Here is a 12599-nt window from a genome sequence, read left to right as displayed (position 1 = left end):
CTCAGATTTACTAAATCTTCGCTTAGTTTGACTACAATTTGATGAGAAAGTTGGCACTGATTACTAAATTTGTCAATTTGGCAAATTGAAGCCAAATTGAAAACGTATGTTAGGTGAGCAATGCTCTGTTAGTATCTCATTTTGTGTTGAGAGCAATTGTAAGTAAAACGATTTGCGAAATTTGAGAGACCTTCCACTTGAGTGTTCTAGTAAGGATACAATTGGGTGTATTGGGTTCTAGGTTTTGAGGATTTTTTCCACTTTTGTAAATTCTCATTTGTTAGTAAAATTATTTTCCAGTCTTTGTCTGTGGACGTAGGCTTTATGCCGAACCACGTAAAATTATCGTGTCCTATTTTCTTTATATTTGTTTACACCAAATTTATATTTCTCCAGAAGTTACAGTCACTGTAATATTGGCAATTGCTTAACCTTGTGCTTCCGCAATAGAAAAAATATTTAATTATATGTTATGCGGTTCCTTACTTTGTGGTGGAAAATGCTATTTTAATTAACAAAAAAATTGAGTTACAAAATTATGAAAGAAAGTATGAAAACGTTAAAACATCGTGATGTTTACATTTAACTTGATATTTCAGTCTTTCTATGTCTTTCGTTAAAATTCTGTAACTTATCTTTTTGTCAAAATAGCATTGTAAATTTGAAAAAAAAAACAACATTCTGTTTGATCCGATGACTTTATTAGTATTTAAAACTAAGATTTTGTGAATATTATTGTGCCAAAAAGGAGGCTCTATGCGCACGCGTATTTGAGTCCTTCTTTAGTGCAAGTACCCACATTTTTTATTTTAATGCAGACATACTTTTAAGCTGTGCAGTTTAAGAGAGCTAGCTTTTAACGCTATTAAACCACACGGCTTTATAGTTCATTTAAAAATAAATCTATTGAACCCCACGGCTTAAGAGCGTGTAGTACCCGCACCTAACAATGATTATATATATTTATGTATTATCATTCTTACATGTGGACGCCTTTTTTTTTTTAAAAGCAAACATGCTCTTAAGCCATGCAGTTTAAGAGAGTTATTTTTTAATGAACTATAAAGTTGTGTGGTTTAAGAAAGTTAAAATTAACTTTCTGAAACTCGATGACTTAAAAACGTGTCCGTATGAAAAAAAAAAAAATGAGGGTGCCCCACTAGAGAAAAATTATATATGTATATCACACACATAAAAAACAGATTATTAATATTAAAATTAATTTGAATTATATATATATATATATATATAATTTATTTAAACATTATATTTATATTTATTGTAAAACAATTAAAACGTGGCTCTCAAACCTAGGCTATGCGTTTCCACACATGTAATACAGATTTTTTTTTTTTTTGGGTAAAACAGATTGTTAACAATAAAATTAATTTAACTATTTATATTTATTATATTTATTATTTAAACCTTGGGGTACATTTCAGCAAGTGGAATGTAGGTGTCATTTTCTTTAATTTTGCTAGATTAAAGCGGGAAAAAAAAAAGACAATCCCGTGTGTGCGTGTATTATGATAGCTCGAGCAGTTTTCGCAGCGGCTTTGCTAATCATTTGGGTATACGCTCTAGCTTCTTTGCTGAGCTTCAAACTATTCTTCATGCTATCGAGTTTTTTTTTTTTAAAAAAAACAATAGTTCGTTTTTTCTTTGGCTTAAGAGTGACTCGTATCACTCTGCGGCTCAGGCATAAGGAGCTGAAGCTTCTGCTGATTTAGAAAGTAAATTTAAATTGCTTTTGTTCTAATAATTCATTTTTCTTTAATTATCCTAAAAGCTGTTTCTAAGTCTATGTAGTTTTTAAGATACAAAGATTATCACCCCTTAGTTCTTTCTTTACTCTTTTCTTTTCTGAAAACCAGGATTTATTATTTATGTGTTTAAAGATAGTTTCTCTTTTCTTCCTCTTATAATTACCAAATTAAGACAACTGACGATAGTTTCTCTCTTATATCTCTATCAATTGTTAAAGAATTTATCACCATGACCAATCCATTAATTAATAAACTACATTTGCAATCTTATATTAGATCTAAAATTAAATGGCTTCAAAATTTTAAATATTAATGAACTAATTAATGGGTTCAATCAACATCATAGGATATATGATGATATATTTAGATAACATTAACTTATGACTAAGTATCACTATCAATATATAAACTAGTAAACCAGTAAAGTTGCAAGAAAGCCATTATCAGTGGTCAAACCAAGATTTTAAATTACAGTTGCCAAAATATATTGTAAGTTAGCACTTCAAGGAAATTAGGGGTCGCTTTGAAAATTTTATTTGGGGTCATCTCGAAATTTTTTTAATTTTTACCATATCTTTTAAAAGCTTTAAAAAGCTTGAGGGTTGCCATAGTTCGGCCTTCGGCTATTGTGGAACTTAAACAATATCATGTGTTGAATGAAGTTTAGAATTTTTATAGTTAAAAAAATAAAAAAATCAGCTGCGCTGCTATATAACTTAGTCCTCCTATATTAAGTTCTTGGCACCGCCACTGTCAATTACCAAGGCAGATTGATTCAAGTTGGATCTCATGTCGTGGTAAGATGGCTTCGGTGAAGTTTATTTTCTCACATGTTTTTTTGTGAGAGAAACATAGTGGCAGATAAATTAGCCAATTAGGTGTACTAGGTTTCCCTTTAGTTAACCACTTGGGCTTAGCCCAAGTGGCTAGAGCCAGTAGTTCGAGTCCCCGTAAGTGCATTGCAAGGGTTTAATTTAAATTTCCTTCTTTGGAGCTCCAGAACTTGAGTCAGTGCAATCTTTCTCCTAGGAGGAGAGTTGGGTGTGCCTCTCAAATAAAAAAAGCAATAGTTTGATAAGAAGCAGCCACAGTCACTAGAGCCACGCAAGTCCAGCAAAGGTCAGAAGCCAAATCCCAAGTACGTGACGTGAAGACTTTCGCTTTAGCCTTGCATGGTTCATGCATGCATGGGTTCACGTGAGAATAATGAACCAAAGTTGTTATAGCAAGAATCAAGGGATTTGATAGCTTCAACGATCGTGCAAGAATTGAGGATAAGATCAAATCCTTAGTAGTTGTTGTTTAGCTTTGTGTTTTATAAAAGTAGCAAAGGTTTTATTTCAGTTTACGTATTTTGATTACAGCCGTGATTGTAGGCTGAGTTTGTTATGTTAGTGTTATAAATAAAGGCTCCAGCTTAATAAAAAGCATTCAGTCAACTAAATCAATTTATCTTGGTCTTTGTTTTCTCGCCATAAGCAAAAAACTCTTGTGATTGTTAGCTAACTTTGATTGGGACCTATCATTTGGTATTAGAGCAAGGCTATCAATGATGACTAACAAGGAACGCATTGAACGAATTGAAGTTGATCTTGGGAGCTTGCAAGACAGAATGGAACAGATGGAGGTGGGAATCAATGACAAGTTGCAGCGTCTTGAGGAGTCAATAAACAAACTCATGGAATCAAACAGTGCCACCAAGGGCACCACCAGTCCTAACTCAACTGAAAATTCAAGCTCTACAAAACCTATTTGTGAGGAAAGAGATGCAGGGCGGCACATGCCTCCAACACGGATTACCAAGCTAGAATTTCCCCATTTCACCGGCGATGATCCAACATAATGGTACAGCAAGGTATCTCAGTACTTTGAATATTAGGAAATTATGGATGAACACAAGGTAACCTTGGCCGCATATCACTTGGAGGGAGAGGCAAATCAGTGGTGGTAATGGATGCAAAGGGCTTATGAAGAAGAAAAGCGACCAGTTACGTGGAAAATATTCGTTGAGGAACTATGGGCACGTTTTGGACCAACAGAGTGTGAGGATTTTGATGAAACTTTGTCTCGGGTCAGGCAGACGGAATCATTGCGTGAATATCAGAAGGAGTTCGAAAGGCTTAGTAACCAAGTTCATGGGTGGTCTCAAAAAACATTGGTCCAAACATTTATGGGGGGCTTGAAACCAAAGATTGCAGAAGACATTTGTATGTTAAGACCCTACAGATTAAAGGAAGCCATTAGTCTAGCACGTATAAAGGATGATCAAATAGCACGACAGAAGAAAATAATTAGGTCACCAATTCTTATTCGGTCCCCATATGCTCCGAATCGAGCCATACCAAAAACACCTTATAAGAGGCTATTATGGGAAGAGATGAAGAGGAGGCGAGCCCAGGGATTGTGCTTCAATTGTAATGACAAATTTACTACCGGCCACAAGTGTACCAAGGCACAGTTACTAATCCTGGAATGCGAAACAACATCGGAAAAGGGTTTGTATGAAGAATTCGTGACCAAGGAGCCAATAATGGAATCAACAGAAACGGTAAACCCTAAAATTACTTTATATGCTTTTTCCGGATGGGCCGCACTACAAACTATGCGCGTTATGGCAAAAATTGGGCAGTATGCAATTGTCATCCTCATTGACAGCGGGTCCACAGACAATTTTATCAGTTCACGCCTAGCCAATTTGTTGCAATTGCCGATCAAGCCAACAACATCTTTTTCTGTACAAGTCCCTAACGGGGAGAAATTAACATGCCAAGGGATGTTTGAAAAGGTAAAAATATTAATATAAAATATTCCTTTTTCTTTCAGCGTGTATTACTTGCCAATAACAGGATTGGATATGGTCTTGGGGATCCAATGGCTTGAGACACCGGGCTTTGTTGTGTGCAATTGGAAAGACTTGACTATGGAATTTAAACGGGAGAACAAAAAGCAACGCTTGCAAGGAATTAATCCTCATGTTGTGCAGTCAACATCAATAATAGAAGTAGCAAAAGAAATTAAACAGGGGCAAGGAGTCTACGCTACATGCTTTCACATTTCATTAGAAGACTCTTTTGACAAGACTCATATTTACATGCAACAAATATTAGTTGAATATTCAGATTTATTCCAAGAGCCTACTCAACTACCACCCTCACGGGACATTGAGCACAACATTCCATTAAAAGAGGGAACTGAGCTTGTGAACGTGAGACCCTATCGATATGCATATTTTAAAAAATCAGAGATTGACAAGCAAGTACAGGAGATGTTAAACTCAGGATTGATAAGGCCAAGCACCAGTCCCTTTTCCTCGCCCGTAATATTGTTGTCAAGAAGAAAGATGGCTGTTGGCGATTTTTACTGACTACCATGCCCTTAACCAAGTTACAATCAAGGACCGCTTTTCGATACTGACCGTTGAAGACATGTTAGATGAGCTCTATGGTGCTGCTTACTTCACCGAGTTAGATTTACGAGCAAGGTACCACTAAGTACGTGTAAATCTAGCTGACATATACAAAACGGCGTTTCGGCATCACAATGGCCACTACGAATACTTGGTGATGTCGTTCGGGTTGTGTAATGCCCCATCCACCTTTTCAGGCAATCATGAACTCTATCTTTCGTCCATATCTTAGAAAATTCATTATAGTTTTTTTTATGATATACTAATCTATAGTCCTACATGGAGCACACATCTAGATCATATTCGACAGGCATTGGAGATTTTTAAAAAAACAGAGATTTTTTATCAAAGCAAGCAAGTGTAATTTTGGCCAGCAAGAGTTAGAATACTTGGGCCACATAATAACTTGCCATGGCGTCAAGGTTAACGGGAACAAAATTGCAGCCATGATTTCGTGGCCACGACCTCAAAATATAACAGAGTTTAGAGGATTTCTTAGGCTCACAGGATATTACAGAAAATGTGTACAAGGTTATGGGATTATAGCACAGCCGCTCACCAATTTGTTGAAAAATGGGCAGTTCGTATGGAACAGTGAGGCGGAGGAAGCATTTGAGAAAATTAAAAAAGCCACGAGCAGTACCCCAACATTAGCCATGCCAAATTTTCATGAGATTTTCATTGTGGAAACTGACGTGTCTGGTGAAGGAATTGGGGTGGTATTACAGCAGCAAGGGAGGCCGATTACTTACATGAGCCATGCCTTAGGCACTTCAAAAAAGGCGTGGTCTATTTACAATAAAGAGATGTTAGCAATTGTGGAGGTTGTCAGAAGGTGGAGACCTTATTTGCTTGGGCACCGGTTCATTATCAAAACTGATCAACAAAGCATTAAATTGTTTTTGGAACAACAAGTGGCTACACCCGAGTAGCATAAATGGATGAGTAAATTGATGGGGTATGATTATGAGATTGTTTACAGACCAGTGCGTGAGAATAAAGTTGCCGATGCCTTATCCCGATAACCTGACAATCCACTTCTTTATCTCTTGTTTGTGTCGCAGATTGCTATTTGGGATGAAATCAAGGAGGCCACTAGTAGTGATGAATATATGCAAAAGATACTGACGGTAGCTCAAAACCAAACTCCAGGGCCATACATGGTTATTAATGGGTTGTTATTCTTTAAGGAAAGAGTGATGGTTCCACCTACTTTACGTGAGCCACTTCTATTTGAGGCTCGCGACACTAAAATTGGTGGTCATTTGGGAGTCCTACAAACCTACAAGCGCTTTTCACAACAGTTTTACTGGCCAACAATGTTTCAAGCAGTACGGGACTATGTGAGTAAATGCAAAGTTTGTCAACGAGTGAAGTTTGACACTCTCAAGCCAGCTGGTCTTTTACAGCCACTACCATATCATGCCAAGTTTGGGATGATATCTCATTAGATTTTGTCGAAGGATTACCATCTTCACAAGGCAAGGATACCATATTGATCGTGGTGGATCGACTAAGTAAGTTCGCTCACTTTATTTCTTTAACCCACCATCTTTCTACCAAGACATTGGCTGAGAAATTCGTTGAACATGTGGTGAAGTTATGTGGCATGCCTAAAGTATAATTAGCGATCGCGACCTAATTTTCATTAGCAAATTCTGGCAAGAATTTTTTAATTTGTCCGGCACCAAATTAAAAATGAGTTCTGCCTACCATTAGCAGATGGACGGCCAAACCGGGGTAATTAATCGCTGCCTCCAACAATATTTGAGGTGTTTTGTACATCAGTGGCCGAAGAAGTGGCACTCATTCTTACCTTGGTCTGAGTTTTGGTATACACCACATTCCATGTTTCTAGGAGCATGACACCATTCCAAGCTCTCTACGGTAAACCACCCCCAACTGTACCTTTCTATCATGTTGGGTCATGTCCTGTGAATGAAGTGGACCAGGCATTGCTTACCCGAGATGACTTGCTACGCCAGTTGAAGCATAATTTGGCCATGGCAGCAAATCGAATGAAGCAAATGGTTGATAAGAGGCGTCGCGATGTAGAATTTCAGAGTGGTGATTTGGTGTTTTTAAAGTTACAACCTTATTGACAATCCTCGGTGTTCAAGCAGGGTCATAAAAAATTAGCATGCACGTATTTTGAGCCTTATAAGATTGTACGCAAAATTGGCCTAGTTGCTTATGAACTTCAGCTGCCTGAAAGCTCTCGCATTCATCCAATGTTTCATGTTTCATTATTAAAGAAAGCTATCGGAGATTTCAGTAGCAGTACTGACTTACCCTCAATTGATGATGAAGGCCTGATAGTCATGGAAACTCTTGCTATTCTTGATACCCGTTGGTTGAGAAGAGGTGGCAAAGTGGTGGAACAACAATTAGTTCAATGGAAGAGGTTGCCAGTTGAAGATGCAATGTGGGAAGATACAGAGCTTTTGCAACGACAATTTCCTCACATGACCCTTGAGGACAAGGGCACTTTTTGGGGAGAGGGTAATGATAAGAAGCAGCCACAGTCACTAGAGCCACGCAAGTCCAGCAGAGGGCAGAAGCCAAATCCCAAGTACGTGACGTGAAGACTTTCGCTTTAGCCTTGCATGGTTCATGCATGCATGGGTTCACATGAGAATAATGAACCAAAGTTGTTAGAGCAAGAATCAAGGGATTTGATAGCTTCAACAATCGTGCAAGAATTGAGGATAAGATTGAATCCTTAGTAGTTGTTGTTTAGCTTTGTGTTTCGTAAAAGTAGCAAGGGCGTTATTTCAGTTTACGTATTTTGATTACAGCCGTGATTGTAAGCTGAGTTTGTTATGTTAGTATTTTAAATAAAGGCTCCAGCATAATAAAAAGCATTCAGTCAACTAAATCAATTTATCTTGGTCTTTGTTTTCTCGCCTTAAGCAGAAAACTCTTGTGATTGCTAGCTAACTCTGATTGAGACCTATCATAGTTCTCTTTAAAAAAAAAAAAGGGTTTCCCTTCAGTTTAGTGGTTTGAGTATTCCTCTGCTAAGACATATAATCTCCTTCTTCAAAATCAAATGGAATTTTCCTATTATCAATTTCGCTAGAATCTTTTTTTTTTCGATTGATTTTCTTCTTTTCTAATTATCTGTGTGGGTTAAGGTTGTTGTGTCCCCTTGCTTGTATTGATTTGGTTTTGCTAATTTATTTGCCTCGTTTTGCCAAGGTTTTTATTAGAAAAGAGGTCCTTTCCGTGAAGCATTGTTTCAATTTTTTTCCGTAAAGTTTGCCATAAATATATCTTATTCCGTTTTCTTTTAAGTTCGATCAAAAGGTGCATTGAATCCTTTTCGGATCACCCTACTGATAATACATGCAGATGTGCTCAAGATTATTCTGTAACCTGTTTCTTATAAACATAAAATATTGACATTTATTTTTAATTTTTTTCTCTTCTTTTTTTTTTTTTTTTTGGGTGTAAACTTTGAATATTTTATAAGTTACGAGATAATAGTAGCGCACTCCGTCTTAAGTCCCACCAAACGTGAAGAAGATTTATCTTCTCGTAAGAACTGCTGATGCTGAGTCAACCACACAACGTTTTCATAATGAGGTTTGTTAATTTAAATATATAACATATGTGAAGCTGCATTTTTTTAATAATTAAATATTAATAGATAATGCATTAATTATTTAGTATTCTAATTTATTCGACATACATCAGTTTATGTGTCAAGCTTAGTCTTTCTTATCCATTTTAAGCAATATTTTTTTCCTTTTAAGTGATCAAAGATAGCAAGCCACCCTTATGAGTAAAGTTAAAACTAAAAGACTTCTTCTTACTTAAGATATTTTACTAACTAAAGTAGCTGGTACCCATAATCTTAGAAAATATTACTTTAGACTTGCATGCAGTTAATTAATCTTTTTTTTTCATACTATTCCATCAACTACAAAAAAAGTAATGACTTTCAAATTAATTACATGCATATAAAGAAATGCATGCTTATAATTGGTAGTTAAAGTGCAAATAAAAACAAAACATAATTTCTTCTCAAAAAAAACAAAAACTTAATTTTTTTAAAATATCAATAAAGGAGTAAATCTTGACCAAATTAAGATGAATTAAATTTATCATAATTTTTCTTCAAACCCCAGTTAAGTTCCTTTTAGAAGATAATTTCAGCTCATTATTTTTGCTACTTTATTTGTAGCTTTTGGCAAAAGACTTGTTTAGAGTTTTAAAGCAAAAATGGGGTACACATTTAAATTCATTTATCTCAGAAAAGCTTACTTCTATCCCTGGTGATATCTCTAGTGAAGACTTAGGACTGAAAGACTCTAATTTAAAAGAAGAGTTGTGGAATGAGTTAGACATCATCGTCAATTCAGCAGCCGCAACCAAGTTTGACGAAAGGTATATATTCAAATTACTCTTGTTACAGATATGATGTTGCATTCGATATCAATACCTTAGGAGCTATACACGCTGTGAACTTCGCAAAGAAATGTGTCAAGCAAGAGGTCCTTGTTCACGTATCTACTGGTTCGTATAGCACTATAGCTAACATTTGCAGCTTTTATCATGTATAAACTTTCACGGAAAAACTCATTCTGCTCACAAAACAAACGCTTTCGTTTTTTCCCCCCTTTTTCAGCTAAAAATCTCCGGGTTAAGGACGGGGCTCATATCGGAGAACTTGCCCGATGGCGCATCTGAATTAGATGTTGACGTGGAGATGAAGGTGATAGCGCAGAAGCTGCATGAACTGAAAACCGAGGGAGCTTCACAAAATGAAATTACACTTTCCAAGAAAGCTTTGGGCATCGAAAGGTTTGTGCGTGAATTATTTTAGCATTCCAACACATGACAGTCTTTTCCCATATCAGAAAAATCAGTTGTCTATAAATTAAAGGTTATTTAAGAGAATAAAATTATAAAGGGGAGTGCTAAAAGGTCCCCTCCAAGTTATATTTTTAAATAATTTGACACTTCTAGATTTCATTCTCCTTACTCCTAATCCGGATTCATGACAAAAATGAAGATCCATTGCTAGCCCAAAGTCCTTTTTATTTTTAGAACTTTCTAATTCAAAAAGTTTTTACTTGTCACTTGCGGAGGGAACCAGAACTTTGGTTCTTATGGTAAAATACTAAAATTAATAGGTAACAAACAACTGAACCAACTCCAAGTACTTGTCTTCTTCTAAGTTTCAAATGTCAATACTAAATTCGTTTTATTTAACATAATCATAATCATAATCATATGTTTTTCAGAGCAACGATGCACGGATGGCCAAACACTATGTATTCAAATTCACCAAGACGAAGGGAGAGACGCTCATGCAACAATCAAAAGAAAATCTGTCATTGATCACTATACACCCTGCCATCTTAGGTGACACTTACAAAGAGCCATTTCCCGGTTGGGTTGAATATCCAAGGTAAGTCACAAAAATCTGCTGTAATTTTCTTAGATGAAGAAGAAAAATTAGCTTATCCGTCTAAATAGATAAAATTTTAGTTTTTTGCTTAATCGGTGGGCAATCGGTCATAATTTTTTTTTTCATCTTTAATATATTTTTGAATTTCTTATCAAAAAGTTTCCAACCACTCAAATCAATATATACCACTTACCCTTATAATGTGTTTACTTATTGGGAATGGGAATGAGAATGGGAATTAAGGAATATGAATGAATGATATCTTTATTTGCTTAAATAAGAGGTGTAATGAGAATCAAAGTAGTGGGCCCCATCTAAAATTAAGAATCATTACTAGAGTTCTCATTCCCATAGGGAAGGTGGGAAATAGGATTCACATTCTCTAAAGTCACCATATTACCCCCACTTAAATCTTGAAATTCCAATTTTATTCTTCCTTCTCCTTTTTCTTCTTCTTCTTCTTCTTACTATTATTATTTGTTATGAATTTATTAAAATAAATGTGGATGTTCATAACATATATATTTTAGTCTCTCAACTATCTCCCATTAGCAACCTTTAACTTCCCTATAACTCCTACTATCTCACAAGGAATTATGAGCAATAATTTTTCATTAATTTCATGGAGTGATTATGTAACTATAAAAGGAGAGTTCATCTCTTTGTTTTGTACACATAAGTGGAATGAATAAAATCACTCTATAATATATTTTCTCTTTTTATTCTTTATCTTGTGCTGTTTCTTTATTTGTGTTGCTGGCTAATAGCTTTTCTAACACATTATCAGCACAAGTCTCAAGCCACTAACAAGTAATATGATAATATCTCTCCTTTGATCTTACTCGAGAAGGTGTGAATTAAACTATCTTCATTTGTCTAAATCATATACATATGTCGCTTACATATTTCTATAATTTAAGAATAATGGATCTATGAAGTCGTTCCTTACTTCATTTATTAATTATTACATATATTTTATTAGAATTGGATTGCAACATTTATCTAATGTTCTATTCATTGGTATAGTTATTGTTTAATCATTCTTTTTATAATATTCAATTGCTATTATATATTTTCCATTCTTGAAATTCAAAAAATTCATCGTGAACTGCGAATACTATAATATATAATGAAAGAAAACTAAGAATGCATCCTTGAATGATTGTACTGCACATAATGAAGTTTTTTTTTTCAAAATATGGTCCTGAAGAAATATTCCGAAATTATGATGTTATTCTCCAATATTTTGTTCATAAATGATTCACTATATAAGTGTATATTTTATATGTTCCCAAAGGACTATACAAATATTATAAGTTCATGTATATGTCATGTAAGACTATATACAAATTTTCTTCTCAATATCTCTCAGAAGGAGTTACAAAGTGAATATATATAAACAACGCATAATTTTTTCCTTAAAAATAAATTTAAGGAAAAAATATGACAATCAAAAGTGTTTTGAGTAATAAATGAGGTCATTAAAAAAATTGTTCGTTTTTTATTTTAACAACTTCTTGACTTTGTTGGCTCATTGTTCTGTTTTCAACTTCTTAGACTTTAGTGATAGATTTTAGCATGCTTATTTTACATTAGATAATTGTAGGGATGGCAAAAATCCCCACGGGGACGGGTACCCTCGGGGATTTTCCCCATTCGGGGAGGGTACGGGGATAATTTTATACCCAATTTTTTTTTCGGGGAGGGGACGGGGAAAATTTTTTACCCAATTTTTTATTCGGGGAGGGGACGGGGATGAGGTGGAATCCCCATCCCCTACCCATTTCCCCATTTTAATTTTTAATTTTATTTTTATTTTTAAAATTACTAATAAATAAATAACAAAATTATAAATATTGTTAAAAATAATAAATATCAAAATAGTTGTATGTTGGGAAAGTGGTCACCTTTTGCCGGGAATTAGTTGAAGAGTATTAATTGAAGTTTTCACCAACTGTTTATTGCTTTGATTATACTGGTAGTAGTTCTTCTACTAGATCTACAGGGG

The 12599-nt window shown here is 35.0% G+C and overlaps 1 long non-coding RNA gene across 1 annotated transcript; it reads left to right on the top strand.

Annotated features, from left to right (window-relative positions):
* The first annotated feature begins 9391 nt into the window (after window positions 1-9391).
* LOC127901352 (uncharacterized) lies at window positions 9392-11278 on the top strand. Its single transcript, XR_008053504.1, has 3 exons — window positions 9392-9693; window positions 9806-9981; window positions 10425-11278. It is a non-coding gene; the product is annotated as an uncharacterized LOC127901352 (long non-coding RNA).
* Window positions 11279-12599: the final 1321 nt, after the last annotated feature.

Source organism: Citrus sinensis, chromosome 3 (assembly GCF_022201045.2).
Source record: "Citrus sinensis cultivar Valencia sweet orange chromosome 3, DVS_A1.0, whole genome shotgun sequence".
Lineage (NCBI taxonomy): Eukaryota > Viridiplantae > Streptophyta > Magnoliopsida > Sapindales > Rutaceae > Citrus > Citrus sinensis.
The sequence above is the reverse complement of the archived record's forward strand: the minus strand, read 5'-3'. Positions and strand labels throughout refer to the sequence as shown.